Below are 24,905 nucleotides of genomic sequence, written 5' to 3'. Positions count from 1 at the left end.
CATTCTGTTAGACCCTTCTCATCTTGCTCCTCCCTCCCTCTTCTGTCCACCACTGCTGGCACAGCCCTGGCAGTTCCTGCAGATTTCATGCCTAGTGTAATCAGTGACATAACCAGGATACTAACATGTCACCTGACTTCTCCTCCGTCCAGGTACCACTGTGCAGCAGCTGCTTCTATCTAAGACGTCAGGCCCTTCCAATCTCTTTCCACAGTTGTTCCCTTACTATACGTCGTCACTAGTTCCTACCTACCCTTGTAAAAGCACAGCAGCCACAAATAGATTTAGTGCATTTTCTTTTTGAAAACAAATTCTACTCATCAAAATATCACTAAACAGAATTGTTGTTATCATACTCTTACGTATTTACTATTCCCCATACTTTTCCATCTCCTGTTTCCTCAACATCTTTACTTGACTAGCCAACATTTTAAAATCTTCAGGTTTCAGGCACTATCTTTTTTAATTCCAGCTTGCAAAACATTCTACTCCAAACTCTTTCTCTTTGAATGTCATTAGACCTTTCACACGTTCACATGTACCATACAATTTTACATTTGGCCACGGCTTGACCCGGAAGAAATCTTTAGCTTGTAGGTCAACATACTTCAAAGCCCACATTGAATCTTTCCCACTTCTAAGGCTTATTTTTTACCCTACAGTATGATGGCCTCTTAAAAAAATGCAGCAAACTAGCAGAATTATACTGTACGGCTGTACCGTACTTAGCACACCATTATTTTCTGACCTATAAGCTGAAAATTGTTGACAATCAGCCCTTATATGCAAACGCAGAGGTCAGACTGTGACATCACACCACCCCTTTTTCGATTTTAACATGACTCAGGGCTTAGATTTTAACAGCATAACAACAACCACAACACACAGTACCTCCGAATCTGAATCCCCAGGTGACGACTCTTCCTCTTCCTTTGGTCCAGCTGTTAACGAGGACATCTTAGCTATAAAATGTCATTCACAGAGTCATTTATGAGAACATGTTTTACTGTATATTTCAAATACATATACAAGTCTATTTCCATTCATTTTTATTTCGATCAAATAAAATTAATAGCAAAAAATTATTACAGAATTGATACAGATTAAAGAACAAAAGGTAGGCCGTATGAAGGAAAACAGGAAAAGAAAAATAATTAAAGGAAATGGTTGTTACATTTGGAACCATATACGTTAACTGGTGTCTTTATAACAGTATTTACGCATGGAAAAATCTCAGAGATATTCACTAATTTACTGCTTCTGCTATTTTCACGTCTTACAATAAAACTGACATTATTTTTTTGCTCTCGTGGAGCATTTTCAATAATACTCATACCATTTTCCTCTCTTAAACTTGCTGTCTTTGTTGTCTCCTCCTGTAAAAAAAAAAAAAAAGAAATGCACTTCAGAACACATTGTATTTATTCACTCACTCACGCACTCACTCAGTCAGATAATACACAGTCACTGTGTCTGCCAAATCATGGGCAATATTGTGGGACAAAGCAGAACTTATAAATAGAAGGCATTTCTGCCTGATACTCAAATGAGACTTGAAAGGTATGGAAACAAATAAGAAGAGAAACGAGTAAGTCACTAAGTCACCAGTTAGACAAATGGACTGAACAAGGGCTAGTGAGGGCACAAAGGAGAGAACAGTCCGTTCTAACTGGGAAACTCCAGAAACGCTAGAAAGACAGGACTGGATTTTGAAAACCACACATAATATAGAGTGAAGGTTTGAAGAATTTCTAGACACGTGGGATCAGCACAAGGATAAGGAACCAACAAGGCAAATAGGGGAAGCAAAATAATGTGGTCAAACTGCAAAACAGCTATAGGAACCGGGATGGAGAGTGACAACGGGAGAATCAGTCTGAACCACACCAGCCACGTGCCATCCTAGAACATCAACTGTCCCCTTCATGTAAGGAGGATCCCCTCAATGAGGAGATGACTCACATCTTCACAAATACATTTTAGAAAGGTCACCCAGGCAGCAATGGAAAGCTAAATGAACTTACCAAGTGGGGCTGGGGGTGGGGAATCCAGAACACAGTCTTCCATCATCATAAGTCAGAGAGTGAGTAAGCTTAATAAGACATGAAGAATGGTGAGCAGGTAGAAGACACAGAACTTGGTGAATGACAGAACTGGCGACTGGGGGGAGGACTGGAGAGCTGGATTGTTCCTGCTTTGATCTTTCACTGCTATGTATTAGGGGCTGTTTACTAGGGTGAAGAAGCCAGATGTCGGAGTACATTATGGAGAATCAGGAAGACTCAGACAAGGGTCAAGGAGAGCTTCATTTGGTAATGTATCATATCTGAGGCACCCAGTGGACGTGATGCACAAGAGAAATGTGGGTAAACACATTGGGTGTAGGATTAGTTAAGCTTACTTGGGAAAATTTTACAGAGTTAAGAAGGTAAATATTTGAAAAATATACTAAAGTGGTAGAATTTAATAATGCAAATCTTCAAAGAACTCGGAAATTCTGGAAATGAAAATGAGAGGAGGGAAATATAATATGGGATGCAATGTTTTCAAATACATTACCCAGAATCTGTCTCAAGGATATAAAATATACTTTCATTTATATATGGAAATATTTACTTCCAGAAAATTGCCAGGATATGCATGTTTAAATGAAATGAAATGAAATGGTTGAATTCTAAAACACCGATTCAAAATGCCAATTCAAGAGGTTTCCTATGTAAAAATTAATCTTAAAAGTTTTAATCTGTAGAAGACCTCCTTCTCCATTTGTGTGATTACAGAATTATGAGGCATGTTTAAATACTACTATAATTTAAGAAGGAAATGTAAATCCCTATGTTGGATGTGACATGTTTTTTCTTCTGCCCCGGTAAAGGACATACTAATAGCTCTAATTTCCTCTTTATGCCACATAGGATATTAGTTAAGAATCAGAGAGAGCATCTAGTATGAAGAAAATAAAGTCATGATTATTCAAGTTGAAGATCAAAAATCCAAAAACATCTATGATTGTGAAGGAGGACCCAATATTCGTAGGAAGACAGAAGAAACAGACTGAAATGTCAGGTGTAAAGGATTCCTGAGTTTAAGAGATGAATCAATCTCTGGGCCAGATCAAAAATCTATAAATACTAAAGTTCATAAAGCTTCCTGAGAATAATATAAACGGTCTCCTTTTTGGGAGATATTTTTAAAAGTAAAAAACCGTCGTCTAGAGATGATTTTGTATTCTCCATTGGAAACCATTCCTTCATTGTCTCTATAAGTAGTTTATGTGAGAGAAGAGTCACCAATTATGTTGAAGTTCATGGCATGTGTATACACAGGTGGCCTTTACATACAGATAGTATTAGCATAAGGTCAATGAGAATAACTCCAGAAATAAATAATTGCTGCATTTATTTCTCTAAGAGGGCTGTGGCTCAAAATTTCTTTTCTCTTAGCATCAATAAAAATTCAGAACCTCCCTTATATAATCTGAGATTATAATTTTAATTAATCAAAATATCAAATAAAAGGTTTATTTATTTCTCTCTCGTTATTCTCTAAAAGATCTAAAACAGCCACCACGATTATATCAAACAGTAAGATATATTACTTAGGCAAGTTATGGATAGACAAAACACTAAGTTAGCAACCTTAAGGAAGAAACGAGAGTCTAAACTAAATAATTCATTAAAAAATCTGACAATCCCCAAGATAGATATCCCTTGGCATTATCTACGACATAGATTTTACTAGATTCAGATTAAGACATCACTTTACTAAATTTAACAGAAATGAGGATTAAATTCTTTCATTTCTAAGTCATTTTTAATTGATGCATACTTGGTGCACATATATGGGGCCTACATGTGATAATTTGACCCTTCATATTAATAGAATCATACAGGGTAATTGGGATACCCATCACCTTAATCATTTTCAAGTTGTCTTTCATTTCTTCACTGAAATCAGGTACATGTCATTCTGAAGAATCTGAGCACCTTTTGTGCTGATTGTCTTTTCTCAATTTGCATTTAAAAGAATTTCCATCGGATTTTATATATGGAGAGTTCCTGCTCTCATTAAATTCCACTATTGCTGTGGTGTTTTTATAATCATCTCTCACTTTGACTCTCTTATTCAACCGTTCTATTTATCTTGCCTTTCTCACGTGAATTCTTCCCCCTCCTCCCTTTCTCATCTACATGTCTGTTGAGCAGTCCTTTTGGGTTGCTTTCTAATCCTCTGCTCACACAACGGCAACTCAAAGAATTCTTTACTCCCGACCAAACTTTAGAAATCTCAATCCTATACATCTCTCTCTCTCTTGTGATTACACTGCTTTCTATCATGATCTTGAGGACATACATTTCTACGATCCTTGTCAGCATGATGGGGATCGGGGGTGGTATGTGAAAAAAGCATGGGGAAAAGAAGGGGTTTTTGTTGTTGCTTAAACTAACTTACCTCTGTACCATCTGGCTTAGTTGAAGACTTGAAGGAAGGTTTCAGACCAGGGCCAGGTGGTTGAATGAAAGGATCATGAAAGCCCTGCACTTCGACTGATGTTGTGGGAAGGCTTTGAACCACATGTGGATTATTAGAAATACTGTCCTCAAACATGGTTCCATTTTCTGTTCTCACAGTATATTTGGCTTGTGCTACCATAAAAATAAAGAGTATATGAAAATATTTTTAATTAAATAACAATAGATAACACAAGAATAGAAAATCTTCAAATAGCTTACCAGTTTTCATTCTTTCTTTTTTTTTTTTTTTTTCAGCTTACCAGTTTTCATGGGTTGCCGATAAGCAGTCATTCGCTTTATTAACCCTGGTGGCAGAACATTCTAGAAAAAAAAAACAGCTTTAAGAATAACGAGTATCAAAGCGGATAAATTAAGAATAATATTCACCATTACCATACGATCTAACACAAAGTGCACAGATTTTGGAGTCACTCAGATGTAGACACAACCCTCAATTCTCTGATTTGTTCACCTACATCTTCTCATGGGGAGAGGATTATGAGAGCTCATACAGATATCCTCAAAATATCACTCTGCTTACCCCTAGTTCATTACTGTACAAACACTATGATATGCATTAGATTATTTTCGTAACAAGAATAACCTAGGACAAAAATTTTCCCAGATAGTTTAGAGCATTTTTGAAAGAAGTAACATTAACGAACTTACATTAATCACGTGTTATATTTTGACATATGTTCGCATGATTTATCTTTGCATGAATTATCTCTTGCCCAGCAATATATGGGACTTTAGCTTTTAGTAGTACCTTATGTAAAAGGGTTGACACTGAAAATAGTGTAAGTCACTTCTATCATGTTCCTCAAAAAGCCAAAGGTAAATGATTGTACCCACTCAGGGCTTTGCAAGAAAGAGAGAAGTAAACAGGAATAAACCATATCGGGTAATGATGGATGAAGAAAAGGCACACAGCTACTACATAGAAAGCTGTAACCAAATATGGAGACAGAGAGGGAATGAAGGGACAGACACTGAAGAAACATCTTCTGCAAGGAAAATGTATGTGGATGTAAAACCATTTCAAAAGGTGGGGGAGCATGGAGAAACACACAAACGAACAAAAAAAAAGAGACATTCCCACTCAATCACTTATGAACATAAATCGAGGAGGCAAAAGGAAAACATTCAGAACAATAAGATATATAACAGACTTCTGTTCATAGCATATCCATAATAATAATGCCTAATATTTATTTCAGAGTTACTTTTTTTCTTTACTCTGTAGACTTTGATTTTATTACTATAAAATGAGACATTCAAGTAGTTAAACTTGGTCATCTACCACTACCTAAAAGCGAACTTTATTACTACAGAGAAAGAAAAATGGAAACAGATATGTTTCATTAATTTCTACTTGGAGGAAAAAATGTGCCATCAGAATTCTAAAGATAAGGTACGAAAGACACTGGCTAGGGGGAGGGGGCGGTGCCCTCGCTCGCCCAGCGTCCCAGTTGCTACAGGTCCCGCAGGCAATGGTCTGCCCCGCCCCAATGTCCACAAGGTCCACGCTCCACACTCTCGTGACTGGGGAAGCACTCAGTGTTCACACAAGTACTGTGCGGCTAGTAACGATATCATCCATTAAAGATATCTCCAGAAGCCCCCACTAGGAGAAGCGTAGAGGGGATACAGGCAGAAGGGCTGGCTAGAGACACTGGGTACCAGATCCTGTGAGAAAAAACAGAAAGTTTCAGAAGACAAGGCACAGCCCAGGTGTCATTCTGAGGAAAGAGTGCCAGAAGCCACCACAGATCCCACAGGAAAAAGTCTCAGGGCAGAAGAAGAAGGGGCAAGATTCTGGCAGAGAGAGACCCCAGAGGAATGGGGAGCCCCATGGAAAAGGAAGGTGGGAATGTCTGTTTTTCCTCCCCTCACACCTCTGGCAGTCTGCAGGCTCTGAATCCCTCAGACAGCTCCCCTCTGTTCTTGAGAACACAGCACCAGGCTGCCAGCACCGTGGAGGATGCTCTTCCTCACCATACACCTGAGCACATGCAGTGAGCGCCATACTGCTTTCGTGAACATCGTGCATCTTTGTCCTGCCTACGGGGATTCAGCCCCTCAGTATCTTATTTTTCTTTTCCATTGTCCCCCCAACAAATATTCTGCAACACACACTCACACAGCAGCAGCCACAGTTGGCCAGTGAATCCCAGGTGAACTGTGTCATCCCAAATCTGGGATATTCCAGGCAGGCTGCCTAAAGGTCAGAGTACAGCATAGCATGCCAGAAGGGCTCCTTGGGACATACAGGACCAGAGGGCCAGGTCTCCTCCTTTTAGACTCTTCTCTTCCTCCTTCTCCTCCTCCCCTCTCCTACCAACTGCTGCTGACACAGCCATGGCCATTCCTGCTCAGGGTTGGCATGGGCACCCCAAGGGACGACTATGCTACGGTAATCAGGAGCAACTTCCTCCCCTTTGTCACTGTTCCCTCCACACCATGGATGCCACAGATAGTGCACCTCACACCTCTCCCCTTATGAAACTGCAACGATCCAAGGGGTACTCTGACTGTGAGGGCCCTGCCCGCAGGACCTCCCTAGTCCTGCCTTGGCTGGCTGCTCCAGCACAATGGGTGTTACTCTAAAGCACAAGGACATTAATCCTCCCTGAGTACTCCATGGGCAACTCGGGACCAAAACGCCTCTCCCTGTCACAGTTTGGTGATTCGACTCATCAGATGGAAGGCCAGCTCTGCAGGCCTTTCCCATTCCGCCAGGATTCAGTCACATCATTCGGGGGCATGGAGATGTGTGAACTGACCTTCAGAAGGGAGGGAGCCCACCCAGGCAGAACTAAAAGCAGAGTTCACTGAGGGTCTGAGCCACAGTGAGCTTGCCAACTTGCCGAGTACCCCTCCCCTCACAAGATGGGCATGTTTTCTGTCAGGGCCAGGGTCCTGGGAAGGGAAGCTAGAAGCCTATAGCCTGCAGACGCACTGCTGGTAAACTTAGCTGCCTTGGACTGCTGCCTGGGACCAGATGCCAGAGGAGAGCTGCGGGACAAGGGAAGTGGCAGGAGAGTGAAACCCACTCCCATCTGCTGGACTGTGAATTCCTGACTTCTCCTCCCACAGGAGCAGACTTGTTGGCATGGTGGGAACACCCAGCCCCTAACTGGTGGCTATCCCCAGCGGTCTGAGACATGACCCCTGTCCCCTGCTGAGACAGCATTTGGATCCACCTTTGTGGAGCCTCAACATAGCTCTCCCAAACCATCCCCACCCAGTCTCACTTGCCTCTCCCCGACAGCTCTGGTGCAGCACAAGAGGGGGTTCCCTGGGAGATCCAGAACCCTCCCCCCCATTGCCTGGGACGACGTGCTTCTCATGATTAACTGAGGCTAAAAACAGGTCCCTAAAACCCCACTACAGTGGGCTCTCTCCTGCAAGCAATATGTACTGGCAGGGCGATCAACATGTACGGGTCAGCACAGCACTGACACATTGCATTGTACAGGATTTGGCAGACTTTTACCCACAGGCACCACCTACTGACTTCAAGATTAAACTGAATGTCCCAGTATAATTCATGCTGTTAGGGCTCCAGGAGACAAGGTAACAACAAACCTCCATCTCCCCATCTCAACAAGAGGCAGGGTTTGAGAAAGAGAATTCAAATTTCTAAATGTCCACAAATTCTTTTTTTTCTCAGTAGGGATAGAGTCTCACCATGATGCCCAGATCGTCTTAAACTCCTGGGCTCAAGTAATCCTCTCACCAAAGCCTCCCAAGTGGCTGGGACAATAGGCTCACGTCACCATGCCTAGCTAAAGTTCCATACTTCTAATATTATTTAAGTCTAAACAGAGCACTAAGGGTATAAATAGAGAAAAAGATCTCTCCTAAAAACTATATGATACCAAAATAACATGTGTCTAAGAGAAAAAAGAGGAACTATATGCTATGTGCTATACAGTTTTGGAAATAAAAGGCACCGGGGAGATTCCATGATCACCGTAATAAGCAACTGGATGCATTAAAGATTAATTCAGACATAAGCATTATAAGAGTCATGTCAGTATGATCTAAAAGTAACAGTAAGGACACGTATGCAAATTAACCTGGACCAAATTTCATATTTCCTCTACTGTGGGAAAGCTTTACCTAACACAATTTCCCTGTCACTCTGTATTTCCTGGACCATTCTTTTTTTATTCAGACCCACCCCCTCAAAAGTATTTATCAATCCTCTCTTATTTACCAAAGTAAAAATTTAGAGAAAAAAATTCAAGGGGTCCTATCTATCAAATGGTGTTCTCTGAACAACTTTCTATTACCAAGATGAAACCATTGTAGGTGGACCACTGCTAAATATTATGAGTAAACACTATAGAAAACTAGATACAGAGTGAAAAAATTAGTTTCATGAGAGACTACTTTACCTTCGTATCAACATCGACATGTTCAAAAATTGAGTCAGACGAAAAATCATCAAAATCCGGTTTGATGGAAATCCTTTATAGCAAAAATAAACAACAGAAATAAGCCAGGTCATTTCCTTAAAAGAAAAACATTGGCCAGTTCTTACCTGGGCACCCACTCCCAAATAAAACACAAGAATCAGGTGAAAGGTCACCTACCACTATACTGAATGCCGTTTCTTCATAGAATTAGTATTTAGTCTCTGATTTAAGAAAAATTTTACTTACCTGTTTTTCTCTCTGCCTCTCCCAAAGTAGGAAATATTCAATGAAAACTTACTTCTAGTTCCATAATGATTAGTGACAGCTAATACATTGACAGAGCCTGAGAATAATTTCTCTTAACTAATAGCCTATCCAGTTAATGGCTGACATAACTCGTGTTATCTGAACTGGAACAAACCTGATAACCTGAAACAAGGTAGAAAGATACCACCCCTTCTCCATTATCTACCTCTGGTTCAAAGACTAATCTGTATCACTCAAGATTGGCAGCCTTGGACTCTCACCATGGAAACCCTTTCTGAAGGCCCCATTGCTTCACTTTACCCACAAACAGCACAAGGAGTGCCCCAAAACATTTGAAATGCCTGGAAGTTAAATGCACAAAAGTCAAAGAACAAATGCATACACACCGATAATCGATATAGGGAAAAAAGGAAAAAAAAAAAACAGTAAATGCGTATGTTGTTATTAGGAATACTCTTCCCAGAAACAATAAAAAATTAAAAATTATAAAATCCAATTATATTTCCCCTATATAGGTCCTGTCTTATTCAGGTCCACATAAACTAGCAAGCCCTTAAAAACCTTCACAGGCACTCAGATACCTAAGCAGAGAGACTCCTGGAAAAACAGAATCCTGGTAGTGTACTTCTATTTCCCAAAGTATTATCTAAACATCTTCCTTCTTATGGGCTCCCACTTCCAGATCCCTCCCTCTTCTGCAGGGCTCCATGGCAGTCTCCAACCTCTAAATATTCAGCCTAAGAAAGCACAGATTCCTGAAAGGATGGGCCCAAGTGACCAAGAGCAGGAGATCTCTATTTCTCTGCTCCTAGAAAACAAGTGAAAGGGACGCTTGGTCACACTCTCCTAGCAGAGGCATGTTAGAAACTACCCAACTGAAGCTCCATGAGTGATCTCCCAGCCATTCCCACCCCTGCCTTCCCTACATGTACATGGGAAGGACATCAGTGAATTGGGAAAAGAGGTGGCAGAGACACCGGACCTGGGACACACATCTGTCTTTCAGGAACCTCCAGACCCTAGTATTCGAGGGGCTCTAAGCCAGTCCTCTGTAACTTGGGGTGGAAGCAGATGATACCACATTCTGATCTGCTCTACAGATTCTTCCAAAATTCTTCAAACATCTTTCAATAGCAATCTCCAAATCTGTCAGTTCCTCCAATTAAACAAAAAAACAGCAAGCTCTTCAGGACTCCCTTTGAGTCCTCTATTTTACAATACTCTTCTAGATAACTCCCGACATCCTGTGTCCTTCATTCCTATGATTCGTCTTTATCAAACTTCTCAGATACCCCAATATTCTGATTTCTTTTCTAAAATGCTTATTCCTATACAACCCAGTGTTGTTTCTCTTCAAACTTGGTGTTCCCCTGCTAATTCCATTCACATCCACTAACACTGAGTTCATCAGCTAATTCCATTCTTATCCTTTTCCGTTGGCTTCACTAGACCCATGCCCCCTGTCTATTATTAAAACACTCACCTACAGGATGATAAACAAGGAAGAGTACTGGCTTTTCAATTAAGAAACCTGAGTTCACATCTCATTTCTAGCACTCACTATCTCCAAATGAGTCACTTTAATCTCTTTGACTTTCAGGTTCTCCACCTGAGCAATTACTAGGGCAGGATGTTAAGCACAGGTGAAATTCCTAGAGAGTATTTTGCCTGGTCTCTAAAATTGCTTAAAATCCTGAAATTCTGTGTGCTTTGGATTTCCTCTATAGGAAAATGTGGAAGACTTAGCTGGCCTAATGGAAAGAAAAAAAAACACAACAAAAGAAATACCAACAATGGCAGAGAAGAAAGAATACAAAATCAAGACAAGATTAGAGAAAAGTCACAGAAGAAGAAAAAAGATGCTAGGAAAAAAGAAAAATCTTCATGAACTAGGCATGTGCAGTAGCCGAGGATAGTCTTACTGTCTACTTACTGGGAAGTCAGTAAGTAGAAAGATCAATCAGAAAAATCCTCTAAATAGATGCAAACTATAATTAACAAAACATGGCCTACATGTAGATATTCTTCACTTACAGGAAATTAATTCCTTCTAGGACTTGCCTGGTCTTGCTTATGTTAATCCTATGGTCCTGTGGCCACAGCAAAGTGAGATCTGCCCTCAAACTTTTGATGGTAAAAACAATGACCACTGCAATTGCTGAACATATCAGGACAAGCTCTTGGCTCACCAGGCTTCTAAGGAACACTTCTGAGGACAGTTAACGTATAACTAAATCTGACTTTCTGCATTGATCCCAGCTGGACCTGTACCTGGATCCCAGTGCTGCACAGGTCTCTATCATATGCTCAGGGGAAAGACGAGGGGAACCAGGCAGGTTTAATGTCAAATCATGGGTCAGCTACTTGTTAACTATGGGATCATGGGACAATTAGTCAACCTCAGAACCACAGTAACCTAATTCCTAAACAGGAATAGCACAAGTACTTTGCAAGCATTTATGGCGACTATGTGAGATGATCAATGTTAAGTACAGGATGTGGCATCTAGTTCACAGTAGAACACTCATCAAATATTAGTTTCTTTGCTTTGTAGTCCCCTAGTGAACACATAATTTTTAAAAAATATGTAAAATCCTACCTGAACACAGGGTCTTCAGTAATCTCATCCACTGCTAAAGAAAAAAGTAAAATATATTTTAAATCAACCATATAAAATTATGGAGTATTAAAACCCTAAAATAGCATGCTGGCCTATAATCCCAAGGTAATTAGGAGGCTGAGGTGAGCGTATTGCTTGAGGCTGACACTTCAACCCTGCAGTGCGCCATGATCACATAAAATCACTGGATATGCTGTAATACTGTACTGCTGATCACAAGCTCCTCTTATTTGTTTCTAAGATTTCTGTTCATTTCTTCTGAAACTAAAAACACTGTTCACCTACTAAAGGAGGCTCTTGAAAGAACAAGTCAAAAAGTGCATACAGTTGCATCCGAAGCATAGGAAGAGTTATACAATGCTCCAAGACAGATGGCTGTGACCATTAAGGACCACTAGGACCTCTAAGTTATTTGGAGGGTAATGGGGGTTTATCATATAGACAGATAGATAGGTAGATACAGATAGATATAGATACAGATGGATGGTTAAAAGTGTTGTGATCCAAGCCACCAAGTATTCTAGTTAAATCACAGATTACCAACTTCTGAACAAATACAATACCAGAAAAGCACTTCACATGAAAACCATGTCAGATAGAACACATAGTATTTGACAACCCAGAAGACACTTAAAATCTTGGCAGCCCATCATCAGTGACACTGTCATTGTGGTACAGATATAAAGACGTTTGCCATTAGAATCTAAGAGAATACCAGATACACTTTAGGACAAGTAGCCAACTGTCTTCAAAGGAAATAATAAACATTTGTAAGACATACATATGTTAGTAGTATATTCTCATACTAGTTTTTCATTAGAGATGAAATTAAAAAGAAAGCAGCAAAAGCAGAGATATCAGAAGAAGGCAAATGGAAAGAGAACTGCACTAATGAAGAGATTCAGGTACTGACTTTCCTACTGAAGTCACCAGAATTCCCCAAGTACTGAGAACCAGTATATTCAGCATATCCCCTTACAGTTTTCTCCATATATTCTTTCAGTTTTCTGCAGTAAAGTATTTAAAAGATGTCAGTTTCTCCAAATTGCAGGTCTGTAATCCATTGCTGAGCAAAATTTGAAACCCAGTCCAAAAATGGCTGTTATGCTTCCACATCAGAGGGAGGGTATGTGTGTCCCATGGTGGCTTCCAGTGTTGCTGCCAGGTTTTGTCTCAGAATGCGTGCACAAGAGCTCATCAAGGCCGTGAGTATAAAGCAAGTATTTCCACAATAAGCAGATAAGAAAGACAACACTTCCCCTTACAGGTGATCTTCAGGTTTTAACAATTTTGGAGTAATATTGGCACGTTGGACTCACCAGTCTAGACAATTTTCCTGACCCTGTGTGGATAGCTGCTGCAGTTACAAAACTTTTAGGTAGCATCTTAGAAGACGTGTCCTTCCATATCTGGCCACCACAGGTACCAATCACATACAAAGTAGACCTTACAATTTTAAAATTGTTGTTTTGAAAAGGGAACCACCAAAGATGAGAAAGTTCAATCCAACTCACTTTTTAGTAATCTTACTTGTCAGAATTTATAGTCTCCTACTTGAAATTCTCATGTTTTAAAAAATCTGTACAACATAACTTGCTCTGATTCCTCTCCGATATTTCTCTACCCACTGCTCAGTCTTCTTTGCTGACTCCTTTTCCTTTGGGAAACATGGATGTGCCAAGGGTTTTGGCACTGGCCTTCTCATTCTACATCTTCCCTATTAAGGAGAAGCTCATTCAGATCTATGACTTCAGTAACTACAATAACAGTATTCCAAGTCTGCAACTCCAACCTCAGGGTTCCACCTCCTGGTAGAAATGCCTGTCATCCAATTACTAACCGAAAATATCCCACATGAATATCCCATTAAACTCAACATGGATAGAAAGAAGTTAGTCTTCCCTGTTGAGCTGCTGCTCTTCTCTATACACCTGACAATTTGCTACTCTTTCCTCGTGTCCAATTTAAACGCGACTGCATAACCTGGAAACCTGTGAGTCAGATAGCTGAGATTTCTCTCTGCCCTTAAATTTGAACATTCAATAACCACGAAGTCATGTGAACTGTCTTTCTCTTCTAACTCCTCTTTACATTTCTACCACCAAGGTTTTACTTCAAGATTCAACACAGAATCTTAACTTCTGGCTCTCACAGGGGGAAAAACCCATCAACTATTATCGTTACTTCTTAAATTTAAAAAAATAAATAAGTAAAAAAGAAAAAAGGCAAGAAAAAGAACAACATCTTAAAATGAATAAACTAACCTTCCTATTTCCTTCACTGTGGATGGGTGACCACTAGATTGCTCCTAATCTAAGCTTTGTGTGACAAGGAAACTATAGCTTTGACTATTGTAAAAGCTTCCTTCGCTTGTCCTCCAGTCTCATTAGATGGTAACCTTCCATCTACCTTCTACATGGGGGGGTCAGCAAACTACAGGCCACAGGCCACATCTAGCCTGCCACATGGTTATTTAAACCAAGTTTCGTTGGAGCATAGTCATGCCTATTTGCTTACCTCTTATCTATGACTGCTTTCATACTACAATGGCAGGGTTGAGTAGATATGACTGAGACCACCTGGCCTAAAAGGTGTACTACCTCACCCCTTACAGAAAAAGCTTGACCATCCCTGCTTTACACCATAACCACAATGCCCTCATACTCAATTCTAATCTTGTGACTCCCAGCAAAATGGAACTGCTCACAAACCCTGCAAATCTGACCCATGAGTCTCAGCTTTTGCACTTGCTGTTCTTGGACCTAACGTGCAATCCTGCTAGGTGTTCCTTCTGCCAAGCACCATCTTTCTGCCTCTTTACCTGGCAAACTTCTGCTCACCCTGCCTTGCTTACCTTAAATCCTAGTCATTGTTTTAAAGATTAATTCTGCACGATAGATTTAAAGTGTCTGGTACATATTTAACACGATAAGTACAAGGTAAATGATGATTATATTAATAAGCTCCCAGAGGGCATCTGGCACACAGTAACCACTGAATAAAGTAGTAAATAATATAAATAACAATAAAAACAAGCTCCTGACTGTATTTGTAAAATGTACGTGTTCATTTATATCGGAACAATACTTATCACCCAGAAGACATTTGATAGCTATTTGTGAGGTGGGCAAGTGAATAATATGAATAAAAATGGTTTGACAATTCCATTGAAGAAACACAGAAGTTAAATAGGAACAGGTCTATCTTATCACAAGCACCTCAAAGACAAAAACTATGCCTACTCGACCTTTGTCTCCTGCAACTTACAATACCTAAATTATGGAATTTCTTTGATGAGTATATACTACATTAAAGGTGCCCTCATAGACTTCAGACTGTACAAGGATGTAGGTGTCCCATCTAGGTAGCACAGTAGCATTTTTGTTATTGTGAAATACTTTTCTATTTTATTATAATTGGCTGAGCCCACGGTTAGGCTACTGGAATATTTCTTATGAAAATCATTTGTCTAAGGGACACAAAGTCACTGTTATCATGACAATTATCCAGCAGATAGGAGAACACATCTGTTCTAGTGAAGTAAATATATATCATTTGGTTTTAACCTATGGGGAATGAATTCAATAATAGTGAGACCTTGTTGGTGTAAGGATTTCTAACATAATCTGTACTTCTCAACAAAGAATTGCTTTTCTGACTTCTGTACTCAATAGGTATCTTTATAGAATAATCCACTGGCTGGGTACAGTGGCCCATGATGCTTGTAATCCTAGCACTATAGGAGGCTAAGGCAGGAGGATCCTTGAGGGCAAGAGTTCTAGACCAGTCTGAGCAAGAGTCAGATCCTGTCTCTACTAAAAATAGAAAAAATTAGCCAGCAAACTAAAAATAGAATGAAAAAACTAGTTGGGCGTGGTGGCAAGCGCCTGTAGTCTCAGCTACTCAGGAGGCTGAGGCAGGAGGATCGCTTGAGCCCAGGAGTTTGAGGTTGCTGTGAGCTAGGCTGATGCCACGGCACTCTAGCATGGGAAACAGAGCGAGTCTCTCTCCCTCTCAAAAAAAGAAAGAAACCATCTCTACAAAAAAATTTAAAAATAAGCTGGGCTTGGTGGCACCTGTAGTTCCAGCTACTCGGGAGGCTGAGGCAGGAGGATCATTTGAGCCCTGGAGTGTCAGGTCACAGTGAGCTATGATGATCCTACTGCACTCACTGCACTCTAACCCCTGCACTGTAGCCTGGGCAACAGAGTGATGAGACCTTGTCTCCAAAAATAAATAAATAAAATAATATTCTCCTATTGGTATTGGTGCACACTGGCCACAATTTGCAGTTAATATTGTCATTTGTTCACGCTATCAGAAAGGTATTTTTGAGTTCTCGGTTTTAAAAATAGTTACTTTTCTGTGACACAGATCACTATGTAATACAAATACATAGTCTCCCTTTGACAACAGGTGTTTGAACTGCAGGGGTCCACTTAGATGCAGATTTTCTTCTGCTCTGTCACCCAGACACAGCTGGACCAACCTCTCCTATTCCTCCCCTTTGTCAGCCTAGTCAATGTGAAGATAAGGAGGATAAAGATCTTTATGATGATCCACTTCCAGTTCATGAACAGGAAATGTACTTTTTCTTCCTTATGATTTTCTTCATAACAGTTGCTTTTCACTAGCTTACCCAATTGTAAGAATATAATATATAATAATATGACATACAATCTATGTGTTAATTGACTATTTATGTTATCACAAGGCTTCCAGTCAACAGTAGGCTGGAAGTAAAGTTTTGGAAAGTAAAATGTTATATACACAGATTTTCAAATGAAAGGGGATTGATGTCCCTAACCCTTGCATGGTTCAAGGTCAACTGTAACTGCTGTCACTAAATGCAAACCATTTATTATAAAAATTATATAGAAAATGCATTTTTATACCAAGTACAATTCATTATAATGTGACTGGAAACATGGAACATACTAACTTAAAAATCTTCTTTCTTATTTAGCCAAAAATATCAAATAGGATTTTAGGGACCATAATTAAATAAATGATTTATTTTAGACAATACTGTTTGAGATAATAAATGACATACGCCTAACTTAAAATAATTCTGCATTCTAGACTATAAAAAAATCAAGAAGAAATATTCATGCAGTTTATACATTGACTTTTTAAACTCCTCTTTTATACTCAAAATTTCACTATTCTTACATATGTGCCTATTGTACGCCCACCAAAGAGGCATCCACTGTCAGAAGGCTTACCTGGATTGATAATTTGAGAAGAATTTTCTGGACTCTTTTCTTCTTTATGTTCTGAAATTTGTTGGGGAATGCTACGTATAAAAATGTAATAAATAAAATTACTATTTTAATACTAACATGAAAATCATTTACCAAATAAATTAAATTCTTAAGAGTATTTCAGACAATATCAAAGCTATTATAATAACAGAACTTTAATTATCTCATATACCTCAAATTTGTACCACAAACTTCTTATTAAGCTTCTAGTTAAAGAAGAAAAGTAAGGTGAAGTACTCATGAAGGGAGTATAGATCAGTCAATTAACTAGAGGTCCCTTGACATGATGCAAAGTGTCCTGAACTCAGAAGAAGTCCTAGCTCTCTGTAAGCAACAGCTATTTGTTCTTGGACAAGTTGCTTCTCTCAGGCTCATTGTCTTCTAAAAATAAGGATTTTACTGCCTTAGTTCACTGGGTTCTTAAACAACATTTAATGAGATAACATTTTTACAAGGCTCAGAAAGATAGGGAAACAATGGAATAATTTGTCCTTGAACTTTATGGCTGAAATGATTTTGGAATCCCAAACAAAACACAATTGTATTTTTCCATAGATACTAATACTCAAATGATCCAGTTTTCAGAAAATATTACTAAGTCCTACCCTTGTTTATTACTTGTTCTACTGTTTGTGGCTTGTAGTCAGGGAATCTCACCTGTTTCATAATTTTAACAAAATTTATTATAAATATTACCTCATTAAATGGGATAACATAATTGTCCACTGTTACTGAGCTACTCAATCACAGCAAGGGCAGAAAATTAATGGACGTCAAAACCTAACTTGGACTACTGTTCCTCCTCTACCTGCTCAAACTCTGAATCAGCAGATCTTTGTTAGAATGATGCTTAATCTCCATGCTCATCTCCAACTGACGTGGAAGGCAAAACCCTACTTTTATTTAAGTTGAACAAAGGCAATGCAAATTGACATTTTCTCATTTCTAAGTATGAACAACACTTTTGCACACAACATTCCACATTACTGAGCTCTGCAGTCATTTCATAGATCACATTATGGGAATATTTCTGTACTGAAAGTCCCAATACAATTTTAATATTGGGTGTCACCTGTTTTTGCCTTGACACACACTGTTACCTTGGAGCTAGTCAGCAAATGGGCACATGATGTTTCAGGGACTGCATAAAACACGGAATGCTTCACCGATGTTCACATCTACCTTGGGCAGGGACCATGCTAACCTTCTCTGCAGGGTTCCAATTTTAGTGTATGTGCTGCTGAAGCAAACACAAAGCCCTGCTTTTCTATGTGGATACTGATGAGTCATGGATGAAGCTTGGCTCTGTTAAATTCAACTATTCTACTTTAGATTCAGAGGATTCTGTTGAATGGCTTTCTTGTTAGGAAGAACTTGAAAATAATTTTAAAACGTGACATACACACACAAGCGGCTTGGGAGGTTTTCATTATTACGGCAAACAGGTCACTTGCCAGGCCAGCTGTGAGTTGGTGCCCACTACTCTGGGGAAGGACAATATGGGAACTTCTACTACCTAAGAAAAGGTGCCACATGGGATAGAAAGGGGCCTCAGGGTACAGATGTGGTAGCAAAGAAGTAAGGAAATTCTCATCTCTTCCTGTAACATTATTTGAACCTCTCTGACACTTTAGAACAATCCCAACTACTATTTGCTGTAGAAAAGACAGACAAAGGCCCCAAAGGGTAACTTCCCATTACCTTTGAGACCTTGCGCAAAGGTCTAGGCTGAGTCTAGGCTAACATGAGGGCTCCACAGACGGTTCTGAGTGTGAGGGAAAGGTCAACGTGCTCACTATGTGTGCAGCTAAAGCTACGAGGCCCGGCTGCCAGAGCAGAGTACTGGTGCTTTGGGAATGATGGCTGAGCAATTAAGCATTCGAATGTGAACTAAGAAAAGTAACTTTGAAGTCTAAGTATGTATCACCATGAAGACTGAGGGATCTGGGTCAGTGAGGGCACCCTGGTAGCAAAGGTCAATCCTTCCCAGCCTGCAGGACCAGTCTCAATAGCAGCAAGACAGCACCAGAACCGACAGAATGATTGAAATGTACTTTTATTCCCTTCCTGTTTTTAGATTTGAATTTTTTAGAGACATGGTCTCACTCTGTCGCCCAAGCTGGGATGCAGTGGCACAATCATAGCTTACTGGAGCTTCAAACCCCTGGGATTAAGTGATCCTCCTGCCTCAGCCCCTTGACTACCTAGGAATATAGGCAGGCACCACCACCCAATGCCTATTTTTTTTTTTTTTAAGAGATGGAGTCTACCTATGCCGCTCAGGCTGTTCTTGAACACCTAGCCTCAAGTAATCATCCTGCCTCACCCTCCCAAAGTGCTGGGATTATAGGCGTGAGCCTTCACACCTAGTTTTCCCCTCCTTCTAACCTGTAATTAGAACTATCTTCCTTGTACTTAGGGAACCCCTTTGTTTCTTGAAAAATTCAAGCAGGAGGGTAGAGGACATAGTGCCCAAAGGATAGTAGAAGATTTTCTTCTAAATTGGCCATTTCAAGACCCAAATAACAAATTAGCGATATCAAACATGTGCAATGATTTTTCTCCCCAGGAATACAGGTTACACATGGAGTGGAAAGTACAACATTGGGATCCCTAAGGATAAAGGTCTTAAAAGTCACGGGAAAAAGAATCCTGTACCCATTGGTCCTTCTAACTAGTTAGTCTTTTCTTTGAATTCTGGCTGATGAAGTGGACTAACTCTCTGCCATTCCAAAACTACCTGAACCAAATTATGAAATCTCACTCACCTTATGTATGAGATATAATACTTCTAATTATGTTAAACCTCCATTTAGTGTTAACTAGTCTTTTCATGTAAACACTTACCTATTAAAACCACTAGCAAGAATGTCATCGTCCACATTCCATCCTAGGATCATCCTATCAAGATAGTCCTGAAGAAGACTGAGTATATTTGATGACTTAGACTCTGTCGCAAGCGTGAAAGCGTTTCTAAAATAACAGAGAGATAACTTCAACCTTCGGAGCTTTAGTAAAGTTACATCAAAGGCTAGGTTGTCAGGCTTTACCCATTTAATACCTTGCCTGTTAGTACAGAATTAACCATTTACACGTACTAACAGACTTAAGCGTCTTGGGTACTCAAGCGTTCATCTTTGTAAAGTAGCACCAAGGCTAAAAGAAAGGGACAAAAAGGAAGCCTCTTGTCTGCTGCACAGGGATATGACAATAGAAGTTGCCAATTCTTTGCTGAGATCACTTCTCTAAAGTAGGCATAAAATTAAATGAGGAATTCTCTATGTCTTCTCAGTCTGATACAATATATTGTATTATGCACAACCACTCTGAAAGGATATATTATTATTATTTTCATATCAGAAACCATATATGGTGATAAGTCATGTTCCCAAGATCATAAGCCTAGAGAGTGAGGAAGCCAGGAATTAAACCGTCTGTATGACTCTAAAGCCTCTCTCTTTTCTCTTTGTCACCCACATATGGTTTGCCTTCATTAAAAGAAACGTTTGTCCAATTTAAGCTTTCTTCCCTCTGCCCATAACAATTAAAAAGAAAAGCATCAAAGTACCACTAGAAATGAAAAAGAAAAACACTTGATGAACCCATACTATCTGGCAATAGCAAGCAAGTCTTTTAGGGATTAACCTAACATCAATATTCTTCAAAGAAAGCAACTTAAAGCAGAGTCATCCAAACGACAAAAATGATTTTCAACTCCAATTTATGTTTCTTATAGCGCATTTTAAAAGAGGTATATAAGAAGCAGTGTTTAAAAAATGCTATAAAAGCATTAAGAAATTCAGTATTAAAGCAGAAAATGAACTAAAAGTTAAACTCCACTCTTCAGAAGACTATAAAAACTAACAGGAAACCTCTTTGGCTAATATAATGTCACATCACTAAAAACATCAGATTATCAATAATAAACATCATTCACTATTATAAAAGCAAAGGAATCCTACTATATAGTGTTCTTTATGTTGCCTGGTCCAAATAATTCCTTTTCTACCTAAAGGATCATTTGAATTGATGCTTCTCACTATATCCCTATAATTATAAGTTAATCTTCTCCTTAAGGTAATACTTCTGACATCAGTGACTGTTAAACACTCTAGAATAATACTCAGGTTTATTGGAAAAAAAAAAAAAAAAGAACTGACCACTGTACCTTTTCCACTTATCAACTGCATTTATGTTTGCTCCAGCCTTTAGTAAAAACTTCACCATTTCCTCTGCTTTTCGACTTATAGCAAGTAAAAGCGGTGTGAGGCGACACTGTAACATAGCAAAAACAGTTTATCATTCACAAAATTACATATTTCTCAACTGAATTCAAAACCTTATATAAGATCCTATGAACCTAAACATATAGTAGAGAAAGGAAACTCAAGGTGTTCCTTTCCTGCTCACCCCTCTGTGCCTTCCCATGTGCTGCTCCCTCCCTTGGAAACACCCCTCCTCTGCCTCCCCACATTAACTCCGCCATCTGCACAGTCACTGCAAACATTCATGGCTGCAAGGATCTTTGCTTCTATCACAGCATTTATCACAATACGCTGGCATTATTTTATTGTTTCCCATCTACACCAAGAGCTTCTTGAGGGCAGGGGCTGTATCTTTTACCTCCACATCCCCAAACCCTAAGACACAGTAGTAAATGCTTTAAGTATTTTTATTGAATTAAGGATCTAAATTGTTATCTCCATAACAGTGTTTCTTAAACAACATTCCAAAGAATATCTACTTTACCAGAAGTTAAGGACTGTACCCCAACAGAAAGATTCCATGGCCATCTACTTTAGAGAAACATTAACAAAACCGTGCATTATATGACCAGTACCAAAGAAATCTCTTGAACTTTGCCTAATCCCTATTTGGCAATAATTTTCTGTGGAACATTAACACGTGAGGAATTAGACCTTCAGGGATACACTTTTGACAGCTTTCCAATAAAGGTGGAGGTTTCCTCCAGGTGACACAAACTCGCTTGATTCTCCTCCCTCGATGGTGTGAGGAACCCAGGTGCCAAAAGCAGGCACTCCTGCTCCAAATGGATCACTAAAGAAATAGGCTCTGAATTAACAGAGATAGGCTTCAAAGCAGCTTGCATTCCTTACTATTAAATGGTGCATGTGGGTTCTCCTATGACAAGATGATTCCTTTTTTTTTTTTTTTTTTGAGACAGAGTGTCGCTTTGTTGCCCAGGCTAGAGTGAGTGCCGTGGCGTCAGCCTAGCTCACAGCAACCTCAAACGCCTGGGCTTAAGCAATCCTACTGCCTCAGCCTCCCGAGTAGCTGGGACTACAGGCATGCGCCACCATGCCCGGCTAATTTTTTTTTTCTATATATATTTTAGTTGGCCAGATAATTTCTTTCTATTTTTAGTAGAGACGAGGTCTCGCTCATTGCTCAGGCTGGTCTCGAACTCCTGACCTTGAGCGATCCACCCGCCTCGGCCTCCCAGAGTGCTAGGATTACAGGCGTGAGCCACCGCGCCCGGCCAGATGATTCCTTTTTAATAATATCTTAGTTCAGTCTAAAATTTTCTTCTCAACTATGATGACAATCTGGGACCGTAATGCATATCTACTTTATTTTAATCTATTTTTATTGTGGTTTTCATTTTAATTGCTACATACAATGATGTTTTATCTTAGGAAAAATATAAGTCACAAATAAAAATACAATGGCTTATCAATAAAAGTTCTAATACTGATCTATATGGATTACTTCTATCATAATGAAAGCCCCTAAATCACTTGCATTGTCAAGGGACAATGCTCAGGAGAAAGATATAACTGGGTCTGCAACATGATAACCTATCCAGCTATGACTACGAGTAACCTCAAAAGGCTTTGAGGCATTCTAATGGGAGGCTGAGTATTTATGATATACATAAAGAAAAGAGTTTTTTAAGAAAACTCCTAAATTCTAACATTCAACTCCCTTACTAAAGGACTAATATATAATATACACTATGTAGTGTGAACAAGTATAAACTCTCATGAAAACCTTCAAATCTTTATCAAAATGTATATAAAACAGGAGTTCTAACCTCAAATACTTAAGGAGGCAAAGTAGGTGACCTGGAAAACAGAAGTCCCTGGGGGCACAGGAGCAAACTGGAGAACATACACCTCCTGTACAGGGGCAACCTCTGTACAGTTACCAAATGGGAATATGGGCTCCAGGGGCACCAGATTTGATTCATTAAGAACAGCCTGAAATCCAGGTTTCTGCAAGTCCCCTAACTTTCACATGTTGACTCAATTTATGGAGGCAAACTCAGCCTACCTACAGGCTGCATTTAGACTACAGCCCTTGTGTTTTGAACATTTGCTATGGACATTTCCAAATGGTTGTACAAAAAGCAAGTACTTATAGGTAAAGGCTTTCCTTTCTTTACCATCATAGGTTTTGCCAAAACATCAGGCCCAACATGTAATAAAAATTGCTACTAATGGCCGGGTGCGGTGGCTCACGCCTGTAATCCTAGCACTCTGGGAGGCCGAGGTGGGCGGATCGTTTGAGCTCAGGAGTTCGAGACCAGCCTGAGCAAGAGCGAGACCCCATCTCTACTAAAAATAGAAAGAAATTATATGGACAGCTAAAAATATATATAGAAAAAATTAGCCGGGCATGGTGGTGCATGCCTGTAGTCCCAGCTACTCGGGAGGCTGAGACAGGAGGATCGCTTGAGCTCAGGAGTTTGAGGTTGCTGTGAGCTAGGCTGACGCCACGGCACTCACTCTAGCCTGGGCAACAGAGTGAGACTCTTGTCTCAGAAAAAAAAAAAAAAAAAAAAAAAAAAATTGCTACTAAGACTCATAATACTCACTTCAAGAATTTTTCAAACACTATTCATTTACAATCTATTGATACTTGATTTTCCCAGATTGTTAACCAAATGGTTACTCAGTTCATAGGACTGCTGAAACCAAATTGTTAAAAGAATTCCTATCTGTATTCTTATGAACTTCACGGTTTTTGGTCTTTAAAACTGCCATCCTGATTATACCCAAGCTCTATGAACACAACATACTGAGATAATCCATAATACAACCTAACCATCTGAACACTAGCAAAGAGACACGAACACCGGAAAGAGTCCACCTCTACTTACTGAAAGGCTCCTCATAAGCAAATTTCTAACAACCCTCTGAATGGCAGTGAATGATTGGCGGTTGGAAGGAAAAGGCTGTTATTCTGGATGCTGATAGATATTACCAATAATATTCCTTTTAATTTTACAACCACAGAGGTGGAGACAGACAAATGTCAGGCTAATGTTATTGGAAAGGAGAGATTTGAAGGACACAGCACTTACCAAACTCCAAATCTTCCAGAGATAATTCTTAAGTTTTGAAATGCGGAAATTTATACTTTATATTTATCTATCCAGTGTTTCAAACCAAAAGTGTGTCAGAATCTTCAGGTAAAAAAGATTCTTTTTCTTAGAGAGAGGGTCTCACTATGTTGCCTGTGTTGAACTCCAACTCCTGCGCTCACATGATCCTCCCACCTCAGCCTCCCATGTGGCTGGGAGTACAGACATGTGCCACTGTGCCCAGCCGTGAGGAAATATTTTTAAAAATACATGTCCAGGCCTTATTACATTTACTAAAGCAAAATCTTCAGGGGAGACCCTATAGATTTTTTAAAAATTTCCACACGTCACTGTGATGTACAATTCTAGCTGAGAACTAGTGCAGCAGGTAATCACTTTGGTCTCATTTCTCAGTCAAATGGCCAAATCCAATTATCACTGGGGACTTGGCCAAAAACAGGAAAGAGCAGGAGACTGCATTAAATT

At 39.6% G+C, this 24,905-nt stretch overlaps 1 long non-coding RNA gene and 1 other non-coding gene across 2 annotated transcripts; both read right to left on the bottom strand.

The window, feature by feature from the left end:
* Nucleotides 1-898: 898 nt before the first annotated feature.
* On the bottom strand, nt 899-4,541 carry LOC138399098 (uncharacterized). The gene is made up of 3 exons (XR_011236083.1): nt 4,453-4,541; nt 1,337-1,376; nt 899-962 (listed from the first exon to the last, which is right to left on the bottom strand). It is a non-coding gene; the product is annotated as an uncharacterized lncRNA (long non-coding RNA).
* Nucleotides 4,542-18,238: 13,697 nt separating this feature from the next.
* LOC138399215 (U6 spliceosomal RNA) lies at nt 18,239-18,345 on the bottom strand. Its single transcript, XR_011236112.1, has one exon. It is a non-coding gene; the product is annotated as a U6 spliceosomal RNA (small nuclear RNA).
* Nucleotides 18,346-24,905: the final 6,560 nt, after the last annotated feature.

This window comes from Eulemur rufifrons, chromosome 18 (genome assembly GCF_041146395.1).
Source record: "Eulemur rufifrons isolate Redbay chromosome 18, OSU_ERuf_1, whole genome shotgun sequence".
Classification (NCBI taxonomy): domain Eukaryota; kingdom Metazoa; phylum Chordata; class Mammalia; order Primates; family Lemuridae; genus Eulemur; species Eulemur rufifrons.
This window is presented reverse-complemented; position numbering and strand designations above follow the sequence as displayed.